This window comes from Pleurodeles waltl, chromosome 5 (genome assembly GCF_031143425.1).
Source record: "Pleurodeles waltl isolate 20211129_DDA chromosome 5, aPleWal1.hap1.20221129, whole genome shotgun sequence".
Classification (NCBI taxonomy): Eukaryota; Metazoa; Chordata; class Amphibia; order Caudata; family Salamandridae; genus Pleurodeles; species Pleurodeles waltl.
In genome coordinates this window covers 1810836750-1810854999 of record NC_090444.1, presented here as the reverse complement: position 1 = coordinate 1810854999, position 18250 = coordinate 1810836750, and the positions used below count along the sequence as shown (strand labels likewise).

The 18250-nt window shown below is 46.7% G+C and overlaps 1 protein-coding gene across 5 annotated transcripts in view; it reads right to left on the bottom strand.

Annotated features, from left to right (window-relative positions):
• LOC138296832 (beta-1,3-galactosyltransferase 2-like) overlaps window positions 1–18250 on the bottom strand; it is a 131754-nt gene that overhangs the window by 96609 nt on the left and 16895 nt on the right. The window contains exon 1 of one of the 5 annotated variants that reach the window (XM_069236294.1): window positions 5386–5522. The exons of the other annotated variants lie outside the window; for them this stretch is intronic. The gene's annotated coding sequence lies outside the window, so the exon portion shown is untranslated. Of the gene's footprint in view, window positions 1–5385; window positions 5523–18250 lie in introns of those variants that run through there. 5 annotated transcript variants of the gene reach the window in all.

Below are 18250 nucleotides of genomic sequence, written 5' to 3'. Positions count from 1 at the left end.
ATGCAATACTTCCAGTGAGACACAGGTAAGAGGATGGGACTGCTTCCCACATCTCATACTATTGGAGGACCTAGCATAAATCTGCATTTTTAGCTCTATGTATGGATCCTGACATGTCACTTTGGCTTTCCATTTCACAGATCTGGGTCCCACTTTGTGCCCTCTGCTATGTTTACTGCTGGCCAACAACTGTGTAACATTGGTATGTGAACATGTACATTGACATTGCTATATTTCTGAGAGGTTGCAATTACACATTTGTGAAAGTACAGACTGACTCCAGATTGATTTGTGATTCAGGGGTGTTTATTTATGTGCTGATAAGTGGAGGGGGGGGTGCAATGGGCTGGGGTGATGGTGGAGGAATGTCCATGGTGGAGTTCAGTCTCTTGGTCTCACAGGTGCATTGTCCATGGGGGCATAGGAAGGGGAGCAATGGCAGTTTAAGGTGGACAGGGTGACGAAGTGGGATAAAAGGGTGACATTCAGGAGGGTCTTATTTCCTGGTGGGGTCTTGGCAATGTTCTCTGTCTTGTTCCTGGATCTCAGGGACCGTTTGCGGGGTGGTTCTCCTTCTGCAGGAGGTGGGGTGCTGGTGGCCTGTTGGTCCTGTGGCGGTGCCTCCTGTCCACTAGCTCCGGCGGAAATGGAGGGCTGTTCATCGTCCGGGCTAGTGTCAGGGGCCCGTTTGTGTCCCTTATGGTGTTGGCCAGGTCTGCCAGAACCCTTGCAATGGTGACCAGGGTGGTGTTAATGGACTTCAAGTCCTCCCTGATCCCAAGGTAGTGTTCCTCCTGCAGCCTCTGGGTCTCCTGAAACTTGGTCAGTACCGTGACCATGGTCTCCTGGGAATGGTGGTATGCTCCCATGATGTTGGAGAGTGCCTCGTGGAGGGTCGGTTCCCTGGGCCTGTCCTCCCCCTGTCGCACAGCAGTCCTCCCAGCTTCCCCCAGGTCCCTGATTGTCTTGGGTTGGTGGGTTTGCCTGGGGTCCCTGTAGTGATGGACACACTGCTGATTGACGTGTCCTGGGGACAATGGCATGGGCCCACTGGGTGGGTGCTGTGCTGGTGTTGGGTCTGTGGTGGTTTGTGACAGTGGCAGGGGAACCGACTGTCCAGAGGTCCCTGATGGCCTAGGCTGGTCCTCTTGATCCAGGCATGCAGAACTGCTGTCATCATTGTGGGCCTCTTCTGTGGGGGGACTGGATATGTCTGGCACCTCCTGTCCGGTGATGTTGGGTATGGGTCCTATTGGGGTGTAAATGCATAGTTTTAGTATCTGTGTGTGCCATCTTCTGCATTGGGTGAGGTACCCTCTACTTCTGTGCTTGCATTATTGTGTTTTCCCTTTTGTGATAGTTGGTTTGGGGTCTGTGTGGATATCTGTACTGGACATGCTTTGGTGATGGGAGTCCATGCATAGGTGTTGCATGCAGGGCCTTGGTATTGGGATGTGTGGGTTGTGATAGTGGGGCATATGTGAGGTGTTTGAGTGATGGGGGTGAGGGTGGGGGTATGTGTCGGCATGCAGGTGGGGTGGGGGGATATGGTAAATAAGATATGACTTACCAGAGTCCAGTCCTCATGCTACTCCTGCGAGGCCCTCAGGATGCAGTATTGCCAAGACTTGCTCCTCCCATTTTGTTAGTTGTGGGTGAGGAGGTGGGGGTCCACTGCCAGTCCTCTGTACAGCAATCTGGAGTCTGGATACCACTGAACGCACCTTCCCCCATAGGTCGTTCCACCTCTTCCTGATGTCATCCTGTGTTCTTGGATGCTGTCCCACTGCGTTGACCCTGTCGACAATTCTCCGCCATAGCTCCATCTTCCTAGCAATGGAGGTGTGCTGCACCTGTGATCCGAAAAGCTGTGGCTCTACCCGGATGATTTCCTCCACCATGACCCTGAGCTCCTCCTCTGAAAACCCGGGGTGTCTTTGACGTGCCATGATGTTGTGTGGGTGATGTGTGAGGTGCTGTTTGTTGTGCTGTGTGATGTGTTGTGTTGGGGTGTGTTGTGTGAGGTGCGTGGATGTTGTATGAGTGATGGTGTTGTGTGCCTGTGGATGCTGGTGTTGTGTTTGCTATTCTATCTCTCTCAGTTTTTTCAACAAAATGTCATCGCAAGGGTTTGTGGGTAATGTGGGTGTGTGTTTTATAGTGTTGTGAGTATGTGGGTGTGGTGTTTGTATATGTGTTAGGTGTGTGTATTTTGAATTGTCCAATGTGGTTGTGTTTTGTAAATGTGTGTGTATTTTGAGCGCTGCAGTGGGTACCGCCAATGGATTACCCTGGTTGAAAGATCGCCGCATTGGTTCGTGGGTCGTGATAGTGTGGGCGTATTCTTGTTGGCGTGACGGTGTAGGTTTTGGTATCGCCAGTTTATCACTGACCTTTGGTGTGGCGGACTTGTGTGGGTGTCTGTATTGTGGTGGATTCCGAGATGTGGGTCCTAATACCTGTAGCGGAATTCCGCTGCGGCCACGGTATGTTGGCGGCCTTCAGCGCGGCGGTAGGCGGGATTTACCGCCAAGGTTGTAATGAGGGCCAATATCTCTTGCAAGCGCAGGTGAGACCTTAAAATAATGCTTACTGGTGAGAACTCATAAAGATATTCAAAAGTGCAGGGGCACTGGAAAGATGTTGGGAACATGAAGCGACCCCCTTTTCTTTCCTAAAAGGATTCCTTTCAGATGCAGAGGACTCCGCGTCTGCCATGTGAACGACCCTACCTCAGCTCCAATGGCCGTTCAGCAGCACAGGCTTTTCCGCCTTTCATGTGATTGTTTCTTGTGAGATGGACTCACCTGGTGTGACATGTGACTGACTCTGTCCCCATTGCCTTTGAGAGGCACCAGCCTGCCCAGAGTGACATGTGATTGACTATGCCGCTGTGACCTTTCAGAGGCACCAGCCTGCCCAGACTGACATGCAACAAACTCTGTCCCCGTGGCCTTTCAAAGGACCACTCTGCCCAGACTGACGTGGCTGACTCTGCCCCCTCAGAGGCGTCACCTGCGATTTTCCTTCTTGACCTGAAACATGGTTGACTTTCCCCAGCCCTGATGGCAGCATGAGAGCCTTACATTTCACCGGCAGTCTCACCGGCCTACCTTCCTGACACCTGACTGTCTCTGCTTCAGAAGGCACCCCCTGGCCTGTCTGCCCCTGGCCCGCTGCCGACTGCCCTCCTGGAGATGCCACCAGAGGCCGGGCATCGCCCAGTTTGACTGGTGTTTGAGGCCAAAACAAAATGCCCCCACTCACCTCTTACCCTAGCTCTTGGTTGAGTCTGGACACCTTTCCCTTGGGTGGGGGGAGGGTGGGTGCTGCTGGCTCGGGCTGATCATTTGTTGAGTAGATGCCATCTGTCCGCTTCAAGCGGAGAGGATGTGGTGTAATGGCCAGAGCAGCCGCCCTTGGAACTGAGGAGGCATATTCGAGTCTCGGCATCTGCGCAATATCCTGTGATTATGTACAAATCACTTTATCTCCCTGTGCCGACCAAAAAAACAAATGTGTCCTTGTGTAATGTAACTGGTGCTCATCTAAAGCACTCCAATACCTTCGGCTCGAGTTCGCGCCATATAAAACTGCAAAAAAAATAAAAAAGCATGGCATGGCATGCAGGCCTGTTAAGAGCCACGCATGTCGCGTTAGCCTAACACGATTTAAATTACGTTCCCCGTATTACCTTATGATCGGTAATTTGTCACGCAAACAAGATGAAGAGAAACCTATGTGGGATGTCCCGAATTTCCTGCCTTGTTGTAAATGGCTCTACACTTTTCAGTTAGCTGTCAGAGAGTGACACCTAGTGGCAGTCTACTCCGTTACTCAGAACAGCCGTAAGAGCTCTCCTGCCACATGGGCAAGCTTACATTGGCACCTGAGAAGGGTGGTTACCCGACCAGCCTGAGAGTGGTCCAGGGCTATGTTGCATCTGCTGGTAAGAGTACTGGGGCTAGGTAGGTGGGGTGGTTTAACACTTGCTGACTGTAGTGCATGGGTGGAAAAATACATCCAATACCCAATCCTTGTTTACTTTTAGGGCGCATTGATAACGGGCTTACAAACTAGGCACTAGGTTACTGCCATTCCATTTCTGGTGCTCTGTAGAAGTTGTAAGATCTTCTTAGAGTTTCTTGTTGCTCAAATGGGTGTGGTTCCTGATATTTAGATGGTTCCCTCGTCTTAATTGCTTGATTTTGCTCGCAAGAAAGTGTCACTCCTAGTCCTTGAATCTCATAATTACACTAAAATTCTGAAAATGTCACACATAGGCCACCTGAAACCTTGGCAGCTATGGGCATATTGTAGCCAAGACTAATGGTTGGGGTTCTGGCTGCAGATGGGAGTTTCGTCCTACCTTTATGAGGTGGGGAAAGCAGTAGGTAGGTAGGGTGCTCATGTGGCTGCTTGGCAGCAGCGGAGTCGCTGATTCCTGCGTGCTTAAGGTGTGGTGTGTACTGGCGGCCATCTTGGATTGTAGCTGGAGGTGTAATCCCAGCTCACCCTCTGACAAACTGTCATTTTTGGACAAATCACAGATCTGTGCTGTTAAACTCCATATGATAGCGTCCGCCCTCCCGCCCCCCAACAAGGAATGAGCTCATCCAGCAGGTGGCACCCGACTCCCACATGGTAGCTAGCGTCTGTCCCCAACAAGGAATAGACTATCACGCTGCTGACCAATAATCTGGGCGGCGTCCAGCACACACGACGTAAGAACGGTTCTAAAACTATCTCTTTTCAGTACTTCACGGAGCAGCGCTATAAAGCGCTATAAAGTAACCTATTGATGTCAAAGCTTCCACGTGGCAAAGAAATACACTTTTTTCAGTTTTGAAGAGACGTTGACATTTTATGCGGTGTGTTGCACGATCTCCGCAGCAAACATTTACGGGGCTCGGCTCGCACGGGCTCTAAGAGCCAAGCCAGCCCTTTGGCTCGCCCTGTCCCGGGTTTCCCAGTTAATTTGTTGGCTCACCCACTCTAGTGGTAACTAACATCAGTGCTTTATTTGTAAAATAAAAACTACTGGTGGTCAAAGCGCTGCTCAATCACCCATGACTGGCGCTATATAATGTCAGAACACCAATAGCAAAGGTGTGCATTCCCGCAGCCACTCCAGGCCTCTTCCGTTCACTGCCAGACACTCCCTGCCCCTTATTTCACTCTTACAGGTTTCTTTCTCCCTTGGGGACGCATTTTCTGTATTTCTCTTCTACCGTCTTTTTTCCTCCCTATGTTGGTCTCTGGAGATGTGTAATGTGCAGAAATAAGTGCCTGTACCCCTCCTCCCCCGGCTCAAATTAAGCCCTGGGTAGGGCGCGCAGAGGAGTGGACACACTCGGCTGACAGGTGCGCTTCTGAGGTACTCACCGTTGTCTGTCACTCGCCAGCGCTCACGAGGAGAGGCCACTGTCACTAGCAGATCACAAGCGAAGGAGAAACACGGGCTTTGCTGCTGTGGCCGGTGGCATCTGGGCATCACCCTGCCCTTGTCAGAGGTACAAAGGACACAGCAGAGACGACGCCTTTGTGCCTCTTCCCCCGCCCTGGGCACCTTGCTTCCTTGTGCAGTTCATCGTGTAAAAATAAAAATAAATGCTTCCTTTTCCTGATACTAAGCAATCGGTATGGTGTGGGAGACCTCGGTGCCCGGCTGCTGCTAGGTGCTAGGAATGAGTGACACAGCAGACATTCAGCAGAGAAGTCCCCGCAGCCTCCTCCCGAGGAAACACTTGAAGCCAGGAGGCCCCTGTGCATCACATCTTTAAAGACATGAAGGCCCGTATTTATACTTTTTGACGCTAAACTGCGCTAACGCAGTTTAGCGTCAAAAATTTTTGCGCCGGCTAACGCCATTCTGAAGCGCCATGCGGGCGCCGTATTTATTGAATGGCGTTAGCCGGCGCAAGCAGACCAGCGCTGCCTGGTGTGCGTGGAAAAAAACCACATACACCAGGCAGCGCCGGCGTAGGGAAAAATGGCGCTAGGGCGTCTTAAAAATGGTGCAAGTCAGGTTGACGCAAAAAATCGCCTCCACTCGATTTGCGCCATTTTTAACGACGCCCAGACGCCATTTACATGACTCCTGTCTTAGTAAAGACAGGAGTCATGCCCCCTTGCCCAATGGCCATGCCCAGGGGACTTATGTCCCCTGGGCATGGTCATTGGGCACTGAGGCATGTAGGGGGGCACAAATCAGGCCCCCCTATGCCACAAAAAAATATAAAAAAAAAATATATTTATACTTACCTGAACTTACCTGAATGTCCCTGGGGTGGGTCCCTCCATCCTTGGGTGTCCTCCTGGGGTGGGCAAGGGGGGCAGGGGGGGTCCCTGGGGGCATGGGAGGGCAGCTGTGGGCTCATTTTGAGCCCACAGGTCCCTTAACGCCTGCCCTGACCCAGGCGTTAAAAAGTGGCGCAAATGCGGGGTTTTCTGCCCCGCCAACTCCCGGGCGTGATTTTTGCCCGGGAGTATAAATACGACGCATTTGCGTCGCAGTCATTTTTTTGGACGGGAACGCCTACCTTGCATCTCATTAACGCAAGGAAGGCGTTCACGCTAAAAAATGACGCTCTTTACTCATACTTTGGCGCTAGACGCGTCTAGCGCCAAAGTATAAATATGGCGTTAGTTTTGCGCCGAATTTGCGTCGAAAAAAACGACGCTAATTCGGCACAAACGGAGTATAAATATGCCCCGAAACGTCCAGGACTGCGAGGTTTCCCCTGCAGATCCGGAGGGCGGTCACTCACTCATGCAAATACCGCATGTCTGCTGCCAGGCACTGGCGCCCTCCTCCACCGGATTCTGCAGTTTTATATCGGCGAACGCGACCCGAAGGTATCGAGGCGCTTTACACGAGCACCGGTTACATTACTCAAGGATCCATTCATTTTTGGTAGCAAGGGAAGTGATTTGCCCAGAATCACAGGGTGTTGAGCCGACGCCGAGACTCAGTCCGGTCCTGGGCTCCAAGGACGGAAGCTCTGGCCGGTGTGCCACATCCTCTCTCAGGGGCGTAGCTTCAAGAAGGGGTGGGGGTGGTACACCCCCCAATAAATGAATTTCTGATAAATAGTTGGGTCCAGATGGTTTCAGTTCAGATATGGTGAGATGTCTGCTGGATTTCACCAGGAATGTTTACATACACTCAGAGACGCGCGCACTCTCACTCGTCAAAAATATTGGTAATTTTGAAAAATATAGTTTTTCCCCACTAAGCACCCACGCCAGTCTGCACTCCCATCCCTTTCCACTGCCACTTATGCCCCTTCCATGCCCCCTGTTTGTTGTATAATGAATTTAAACATCACCCCCCAATCTTACTGACCAAGCTACACCCCCGGCCTCCCCACATTGTTCCCCATAGGATATCTGCTGGGATTTAAGTCCACATCCCCAGAGAACATTTTTAACAGTAAAGGATCAAACAATGCTTTATTCATCACCATTTCAGTTTTTTTTTTAATGGATCACTGAGTTAATGCCACTGCGTGCATAGGTTATTCTGTAACTGAGGTAATTCCAGAGAATTCAGTCTGCATAGACTATTCTGTTAGAGATAATACCACTGTCTAGATACACAATTCTGTAACTGAGGTAATGCCACTGTCTGCGTAGGTAATTCTGTAACGGAGGTAATGCCACAGCCTGCATAGACAATTCTGTTAGAGATAATACCACTGTCTAGATACACAATTCTGTAACTAAGGTAATGCCACTGTCTGCGTAGGTAATTCTGTAACTGAGGTAATGCCACTGTCTGCATGGGTAATTCTGTAACAGAGGTAATGCCACTGCCTGCATAGGTAATTCTGTAATTGAGGAAATGCTACTGTCTGCATAGGTAATTCTGTAACTGAGCCCGCATAGACAATTCTTTTAGAGATAATACCACTGTCTATATACACAATTCTATAAAGGAGGTAATGCCACTGTCGGCATAGGTAATTATGTAACAGAGGTAATGCCACTGCCTGCATAGGTAATTCTGTAATTGAGGAAATGCTACTGTCTGCATAGTTAATTCTGTAACTGAGGTAATGCCACAGCCCGCATAGACAATTCTGTTAGAGATAATACCACTGTCTAGATACACAATTCTATAAAGGAGGTAATGCCACTGTCTGCATAGGTAATTCTGTAATTCTGTAACTGAGGTAATGCCACTGTCTGCATAGTTAATTCTGTAACGGAGGTAAAGCCACTGTCTGCATAGGTAATTCTGTAACGGAGGTAATGCCACTGTCTCCGTAGGTAATTCTGTAACTGAGGTATTGCCACTGCCTGCATAGGTAATTCTGTAACGGAGGTAATGCCTCAGTTTACAATGGATTACAAGTGCGTTACTGCAGATGCAGCTGAAGGGCTCTGCCACTCATGAGACCAGGGGTACTCACAAACATTTTCCCAAGGGCCACAACCGTTAATCTGTGATGTGATTGAGGACCGCATTGATGCCAGCGGGATGGCGTTCATGGACTGGGAGGAAGGGGAAATTGGTGGTAAGGTGGGTATAGGGGAAACAAAGCATATATATCTGGCGTCTGAATGGCACAATGTGAAACCAGAATTTTAGGTTTAATCCCGGCTTCTCCTCTTATCAAAATTGTGTGATCCTAGGCAATCGTTTTATTTCACTTTCCCTCCTTTTTTTTCATTATCACATATGAGGACCTCAAAATTAATGACTTCATGTTGTGCGCTGTACAAAACCTTCTCCTGGGTTTGATTTAACACACTGTAATGTTCATGTATATTAGAAACCGAGGTCAACCGAAGAGTGCACATACCTGACTTAAATTTTAGTTCACTATTGGCATTGTTGTCAGGGTTGGTGGCTGAGGGGGAGAATGACTATTTCTAAAATTTAAAAACTAACACTTTTAAAACAATACTTCTCAATGTTCTGATACATTCTCATGTGCTATGGTTGAACAGTTCAGCATGATAATAAAATGCACTTTTTGAATTCAGACTGCCATACTTTTACAGTTTTGCCACAAAGATTTCTTTAAAAATGGAGCAGTTTCTCAAGTTAAGTGACGGGGACATCCAAGTTATTTCATTTCTTTAACCTTTAAATAAATGTTTGCCTGTTTATGTAACAACTTTTTAATGTTCTGCTGAGTTGAGCCCAGTGCTGATGCTTACCAGGGGGGCGCATTTAAAGGGCAGGAGGGCCCCATGCGGCCCCTGGGACGTACTTTGAGTGTCACTGCATTAGGCAATCAATTTACAGCAATTTAGAGGATTAGAAAACGCTCTGTCCTGGGGCTGCAATGCATATCCACACAGAATGGGCAGAAGATCTGCTAAACCACTGTAATAGACTCAAAACGCTTATGTAATATCCATGACCTGCAAAGCAGGTGAATATGAACCAAGTACAAACCCGTACAAGATTGAGCAGGGCATTTACAACACTGCTATCAACAGTGTGCTGCTGACAAGTGCAAAACTGCATGTCCCATCTGCTGGCAGACAACAATCCAGGAGGAGTTGAGTCCCTGCTATATATGTACTACCAAGGGTGGCTCTAGGGCAGTTCCACCATACAGCCCCACCGGGCGCTGACCTGGAAGGGGGGACACTGACCTCAGAGGGTATGTATGTATGTATGTATGCGGTATTTGTAAAGCGCATTCCGACTCACCAGGAGCATCAAAGCGCTAAAAGAGTAGAAGGTGAGGAAGATAAAACAGACTAGCAAACCCAACCCTCATCCCACGCCCCTCAATCCTACCAAAATGCTACTAGAAAAAAAGTGAAACCAGAAAATCACGGACTATCGAGGAAAGAGCCAGGTCTTGACCAGTTTCTGAAACCTTGAATATGCTGATTCTTGCCTAATATTCAGTGGTAATGAATTCCAACCTTTAGCAGCAGCCACCGTGAAAGCTTTGTCCCCCATCTTGCTCTGTGCGAGGAACCTGAATTCTATATTCTTTAGCGGACCTCAGGTTTCTCTTAGGAGCATACCAGCAAAGCCTGGTGGTGACATACCTGGGACCTATTCCATGGATTGCTTTATGGGTTAGACAAAGTGCTTTGAAAATAATCCGCTGGGGCACTGGAAGCCAGTGTAATTTCTTAAAGACTCCCACTGACTGATTTCTTGGAAGATTTCAAATTGCTCTGGCTGCTGCATTTTGGACCATTTGCAGCTTATTAATCAATGCGTTAAGGATTAGGGCGTTACAGTAATCAACTTTCGACATTACTAAAGCTAAGACTGCCGAAACTCTCCATTCCTGCGTAAGGTAAGGGAAGATTTTGCGAAGCATTTTGATCAGCCAGAGACATGTCTTCAGAGTATGATTTATATGATTCCTGAAAAACAAGTGGTTGTCAAAGAAGACCCCCAGGTTCCTCCTGACTGTGGTCGGTGCTGGAGGAATCCAGCGGTCTACTGGCACCACAGTGAATTCCATAGTTCTTTTGCTGGCCCAAAGCAAAGAATTTCTGTTTTCGTGGCATTCATTTTCAGCCAGTTTGTCTTCATCCAATTGCGTACACTTTGCATGCAGTTACTAAACCGGTCCGCGACCTCCTCCCAAGGTTGTGCAATCGGTATAATAAGCTGAGTATCATCAGCATAGGAGGATGGGATAAACCCAAACGATCGGATGATATCGGCCAAAGGTGCAACGTAGAGGTTAATCAAGGTAGGGCTTACGGATGAGCCCTGGGGAATCCCGCATAACAATAGAAAGGGAGAAGATCGAAAATTGCCACAGCTTACAGTTGTCCACCTATTTAGCAAGAAGGATTCTAAAAGCTTAAGGGCTCGACCTCTGATTCCCGCTTGACTAAGGAGGGAAATCTGAAGATGAGGAGAAATCGTGTCAAATGCTGCTGACAAGTCCAACAGTACTAGAATGGCCCCTTGACCATCATCAACCAATTTCCGAATAGAATCAGAAGAGGAGATCAGAGCGGTCTCCGTACTGTGCGCTTTTTTGAAGCCATGTTGTGACGAATCAAGGCTTCCCCCATCCACTAGGAATTCTGCCAGTTCCTTGTTCAGCAGTTTCTCTAGAATTTTGGCCAGAAAGGGAAGAAGTGCTATAGGCCGTAAGTTATTTAAGTCTTGACTCTCCCCATCTGGCTTTTTCTTTAGTGGGTGACTATCGTTTCCTTCAAGGAAGCGGGATAGATCCCAGAGTTTAGCACTTCTTGGAAGATCGGGACTAAGGCTTGAGCCATCAGGTCAGGAACTAATCTAAAAATGAGCGGGGGGCACGGATCCAGTGGGGAGCCTGACTTTATTTCAGAGATCATCTTTTTGACCTGGTCCTGGGTGGGGTCTTGAAAGTCAGTTAAGAAGGTACCCCTTATGTTACTATCTGTGGACGAATCTGCCAAGGGTTCCCTGGAAATCGCATGAGGGTCAAAATTAGCATATATTCAGAGAATTTTATTTTCAAAATGTTTCACGACCTTGTCACAGAATTCCTGAGAATTCTCCAGGTCCTGAGGCCTAAGGGGGGAGGATAACGTATTTATCACGTCAGAAAGTTCTCGGGGGGCATTTCCTGCCTTCTTCACTTTAGTGGTATAATATTTCGATTTGGCTGAAAAACTGCCACTTTGTAGGCCCGGAGAGCGGAATTTAATACTGCCTTCTGCTCCGGGACTGGGTTCAGTTTCCACCGGCACTCCTGTCGCATATCGTTTCTCTGCAGCCTCTTTAGTTCACTAGAAAACCATGGTTGACTAAGCTTGGGTGCGCTGTGTTTAGTAATAAAGTACCATTTAAAAGCACCTGCTGCAGCTGGTCCCAGCTTTCAGGCAGCAATAAAAAGTCAAGAAAACGCTTGTGATTAATGTTCCTGCTAGAGTGAGAGATCAAAGTTTTGTCTAGTGGCAGTATTGACTCACCATATAGTAGCACAGAGGGTTAATGTGACTGCTGCAAAGAACAGATCTGTATTTTATGTTGATAACTGAGTGGATTAGTAAAGCCAGCCTTTAGCGCTTTAAAGCAAATGAAATGTATGTGAGACAGGTGGTCGTGGCACAGGGGACGCCAGAAATGATTGTCACACTGGGCGCCACCGTGTCTAGAGCTGGTCCTGTGTTCTGCACTGTCAGTATACATGGTAGGCCTCTCCAAGTGAATGTTCTTTTGTTGACACGCTTGGGGCGGGTAAACATATCACAGAGGTCTGTTTTAATTGGAGTCTGTGACTGCATTTTTTCTGGTAGCATAGGAGGCGTGTTTCTTAACAAATATAAAAGTGAGTCCATAGTGTTTCCACTTCAGTGGTACCTCTTGCCCGTGCCTTTCTTTGGTGTGATCTGTACGTGTATCGTCAGGCTTGTACCCTATCTGTGTCATTGTAGGGTGAAGAGCAACATTGACAATGAGGAGATGCAAGAGAAAAAATAAGCAACATGGACAGCTGGAGGGTTTAAGAAGCAACACAGAGAATGGAGAGTGGGAGGGAAAAAGGAAAACGAGTCAGAAGAAAAAATAATAATAGCTCAATCACAACAGCAGTAGTGAAAGGACCCTAATCAAGATAAATCAAGATAAAGCAATCAGCACTTGGTCAATGCTCCAGATGAAAGAAGAGGAAGTGAAGCCAGCACACGATGGCCAATTCTGAAGCATCAAATAAGATTGACAGTGAACCATACACACATACATAGTGGGCTGGCTCCAAACCCCTTATAGAACACAATATCTCTTGCAAGCACAGGTGAGACCTAAAAATAATGCTTACTGGTGAGGAGAACTCATAAAGATATTTAAAAGTGCAGGGGCACTGAAAAGATGTTGTGAACATGAGGCGACCCCCTTTCTTTCCTAAAAGGATTCCTTTCAGAGGCAGAGGTCTCCGCGTCTGCCATGTGAACGACCCTACCTCAGCTCCAATGGCCGTTCAGCATCACAGGCTTTTCCGCCTTTCATATGATCGTTTCTTGTGAGATGGACTCACCTGGTGTGACATGTGACTGACTCTGCCCCCATTGTCTTTGAGAGGCACCCGTCTGCCCAGACTTACATGCGACCAACTCTGTCCCCTTGGCCTTTCAAAGGACCACTCTGCCCAGACTGACGTGGCTGACTCTACCCCGTGGCCTCTCAGAGGCGCCACCTGCGTTTTTTCCTTCTTGACCTCAAACATGGTTGACTTTCCCCATCCCTGATGGCAGCATTGAAAGTCTTACATTTTACTGGCAGTTTCACCGGCCTACCTTCCTGACACCTGACTGTCTCTGCTTCAGAAGGTACCCCCCTGGCCTGTCTGCCCCTGGCCCGCTGCCGACTGCACTCCTGGAGATGTCAACAGAGGCCGGGCATTGCCCAGTTTGACTTTTGTTTGAAGCCAAAACAAAATGCCCCCATTCTCCTCTTACCCTAGCTCTTGGTTGAGTCTGGACACTTTTCCCTTGGGTAGGGGTGAGGGGGGAAGGTCGGTGTTGCTGGCGCGGGCTATCATTTGTTGAGTAGATGCCATCAGTCTATTTCATGCGGAGAGGATGTGGTGTAACAGCCAGAACGGCCGCCCTTGGAACTGGGGAGCTAGGTTCGAGTCTCAGCATCTTTGCAAAATCCTGCGATTCTGGTCACATCACTTTATCTCCCCGTGCCTACAAAAAAAATAAAAAAAATGAATGTGCCCATTTATAATGTGACTGGAGCTCATCTAAAGCACTCCAATACCTTCGGCTCGAGTTCACGCCATATAAAAAAGAAAAAAAAATAGAAAAGCATGGCATGCAGTCCTGCCAAGAGCCACGCATGTTGCGTTGGCCTAACACAATTTAAGTTACGTTCCCGCATTACCTCATGATCGGTAATTTGTTACGCAAACAAGATGAAGAGAAACCAATGTGTGATATCCCTAATTCCCTACCTTGTTGTGAATGGCTCTACACTTTTCAGTTAACTGCCAGACAGTGACACCTAGTGGCAGTCTACTCCGTTAGTCAAAACAGCCATAAGAGCGCTCCTGCCACATGGGCAAGCTTACATTGGCACTTCAGAAGAATTGTGAAAAGACACTTCGGTGTCGTTGCTCATTTAAACAAGATGTACTTTTATTTCCAAGTTCAAGTAACACATCCAACCCTGGCAGGCTCTTCCACCAACTGCCACCCAACCGCTCCCAACTTTCTGGCTCCTTCATCCCATCACTAGGCAACATATAGTTACCACATTCTACTACAATACAACACATCTCCCCCTTTTCCCATAAACATAATAACAAATATCCTAAATGAACTACATTACAATGCACTATAAAACTAAATATACAATTTAACAGACTGATAACCTACAAATAAATAAACTAAACCTACTTAATTATGATTATGTATCATCCTCTACATGTATCCACTAATTCATACACCCCTTTATCTTTATTTCATATAAGACTACTCATGTTACATAGTCATTCAAACGCACAGGTCTTCTAACCAATCTTCTTTTCCTACCTTCTTCTTTATTCACTTCTCCATACGTACCACCATTGCTCAACACACACCACTTCCGCAACTCTGCTTCATTACACTTCGTTATCTTACATGCATTCCATCTTCTTCCATCCTCCAACTCCACACTATAATCATTCACCTTCACCACACGTTTAGGTGTTGACCATTTGGACAAACCCTTTTTTGTTTTGTCCCACATCCTCGTCCTCACCCAATCACCGATTTCCAACTTTCCTCTCCTCCAAACTTCCTCTCAGGGGTGTGGAATTTATTAAAATATCTACTTGTCCAGTGGACAGGTTGCTTCTCAAATCTACTTGTCCTGTAAAAAGATCTACTTGTCCCTTTGGTGCCATGTAGTGTGGCGACAAATTATGGCAGCAATCTCATTATGTAAGTGCTCTGATAATAGCCTCTCTGATTATGCCAGGGCTACTACCATAGTAGGGCGTGAATACTTGCAGTTTCAATCCCTACTGTAGCAATTTCCTTATTTTGCCACCTTTCTGCAGATCTGCATACTGGGGCTGGAGGAAGCAGTAAGCAATAGTTCTAGGGCTGGAATGCCTTTGAGTCTGCAAACCTACTAACCTGCATGTTTTAAAGATTTTTACCAGCTTCTCTCTAATATTTTCCCATAATAAGAAAGGTTGGACATTTACTCCTGACAATGGCAGAATTAGAACTTCTTCCAGGGTTGGGAAGAAAGTGGCTGGAGGGAAAATGAACTTGCAAATGCTCAATAGATTTTTACATGAGCAAATCTACACATCGTATTTACCCATGCTAAAATACAGTTCACAAATATTTTATAGGGTACGACATATACCATGGGTGCACTTTTGTGACTTTCTTTAAGAATTTGGGGCCACATGTAGGTAGGTTCAGATTTGCGACCTACAAATTGCGAGTCGCAAATCCGAATGTAGGATGGTGTCCCTGACACCATCTGTGATTCGCAAGGGCTTTGCAAATGCCCACCTCATGAATAATCATGAGGTGTGTCGCAATTTGCGACCCCCTCGCGAATGGCGGCCCTCACAGGGATGGTGGCCTGCTGGAGACAGCAGACCACCATGTCTGTGATTGCTTTTCAATAAAGCAGTTTTTTTTTTGTAATGCAGCCCGTTTTCCTTAAAGGAAAACGAGATGCATAACAAAAATGAAAAATGTAACATTTTTGTTTCATTTTTTCAGAGCAGGCAGTGGTCCACAGGACCACTGCCTGCTCTGAAAAAATGTTTACAGTGACATTCACAATGGGGAAGGGGTCCCATGGGGATCCCTTCCCTTTTGCGAAAGTGTTAGCACCCATTTGAAATGGGTGCAAACTGCGATTGGTTTGCGCCCGCGGTCACAAAACAATCCTACATTGCACTGCGAGTCGCAATTAGGAAGGGAACACCCCTTACTAATTGCGAGTCGCAAACCCGTTTTGCGATTCGGTAACCAGGTTACCGAATCGCAAAACTAGGTTTGTGCATCGCAGTGTGCTTTTTGCATGTCGCAAACAGCGAAAGTCGCTGTTTGCGACATGCAAAAAGCTACCTACATGTGGGTCTTGGTCCCTAATTAGGTCTGGTGTTAACAAAGACATTTTGTTTTTATTAAACTTCTATTTCTCTCTCTTTCGTCAAAACAAGACACGCATTGATGAAACTAAAAAACTTATAAAAATATGTCAGATCAGTTGGCTTTGTCAGTGTTTGTTTATTTTCATGCTTCCCATAATCGTGTTGAAAATGGTTACACTGATTTTCCATTAGAAATATTTTTGGGAAATACTAGCATGCATCAACACATTTTACTAAATGACACTTCATTTGCATATAATCAGAGAGCATTCTGGGAGCATTATACTTAGCCTCATAGCCTAAACTTTTCAAACATGTATATACACGTTTTTTTTTGGGTTACTGGAACCAACGTCAGTAGTGAAGTGTGACCTTAAAACATTTATTTACAGCACTCACCCTAATAATGAAGGCTTTCAAATAATGAACCATAAATACAAGTTCGAACAGCATTGTCTTTTGGAAACACATTACCTCAACTGCAGAGAGTTCCACTCTCTGTAATCAGGCAGCCAAAGGGTTTGTGCTGCAGGGGGTTGGGCCTACTTGTCCCAAGGACAAAGTAAACATAAAAACTTGTTGCCCTTGACCCCAAACAAGATGTCCCGGGCGTCAGGCGATAGGAATTCCACATCCCTGCCTCTCATCGTACACTTCCTGCTTTTCCCTCACTCGCCTCAACACTTCTTCCTCATCCACTTTACCTCTTCCCGCTTTGCCCATCCACCCAGGCACAGCTTTGGTACACGGCTTCCTACCTTTTAACAAAATAAATGGGGTCTTCAATGTGAGGGAATGCGGGGTAGTGCGATAATTCCACAAAAGATTATTTATTTCCTTCCTCCAGTTCAGACCATTTTGCACAGACAATTGTATATTCTCGCTCAGCACCCTATTGAATCTTTCAACCAATCCATTCTCCCTGGGATGTGCTACAGCTGTTCTAATATGTCTTAACCCACACCTTTCCACATAATCACCAAACTCACTAGAAGTAAACTGTGGACCATTGTCCGTGACAACCACCTCTGGATAACCTTCTCTTCTCCACACCTCTTCGCAAAACTCTATTATCACATTTGACCTTACGTCCTTCACAACACTTACTTCAGGCCACTTGGAATGATAATCTACCATTACTACAACAAAAACCTTGCCTTCCGTGCCTAACAAAAAAGGACCACATATGTCCATCCTCACCTTCTGCCACGGTTTGTCCGGGAATGGAAATGGAACCACTGGTGTCTTTTCCCCCAAATGGGATTTATCACTGCATGCGTATTCCACACAGTTCCTAACAAATCTCTCTACATCTCTGTCCATTCACGGCCACCAAAAATCTTCCCTCACTTTTCTCTTCATCCCCGACATGCCACTGTGACCCTCATGCAATATTCCCAGCAATCTTCCTCTCAACTTGTGCGGAACAATCAATCTATTACCACGCCTCAACAAGCCATCAAGTTTAGACAATTCTGACCACACACACTTGAAGTTCGCTATCCGATCAGTATGACCTTCCAACTCGGACCAATGCATTCCCAAATTCTACTTCAACGCTTGCAACTCCACATCCTCATCAATTGACTTTCGCCATAGTTCCTCATTAATTGCACCAGTCCCTACATCTTGGATGCTTGCAATCAACCATTCTTCTTCATTTTCGTCCACATGACTCTCAGTTGGTAATCTGGATAAGCAATCCGCATTCACATTCTTCACCCCCGGCACATAACTCATTGTAAAATCATACTCTTGCAGACTGTATACTCATCTCGCTATTCTGGAAGATGCTCGACATGCACCTTTCGTTGTAAACACGTCGATCAACGGTTTATGGTCTGTTCTCAGTTCAAATTTCCTTCCCCATACATAATTACTAAAGTACCTAACACCCCACCAACAGGCAAGGGCTTCTTTTTCAATAGCAGAACATGTCGCTTCGGCTCCCTTCAATGTCCTTGAAGCAAATGCGACTACACGTTCTTTTCCTTTGTGTGACTGTATCAGCACTGCTCCCAGACCGTGCATACTCGCATCAGTAGATACAATAGTATGATCACCTGCAACAAAAGGTTTCAGTTCTACTGCATTGATGACACACTGCTTTAAAGCAGAATATGCTTGTTGACACTCCTTAGACCATTCAAATTTTATTTTATTTTTCATCATGTGATGCAATGGTTGAGCAACGTCTGCAAAGTTTTTCA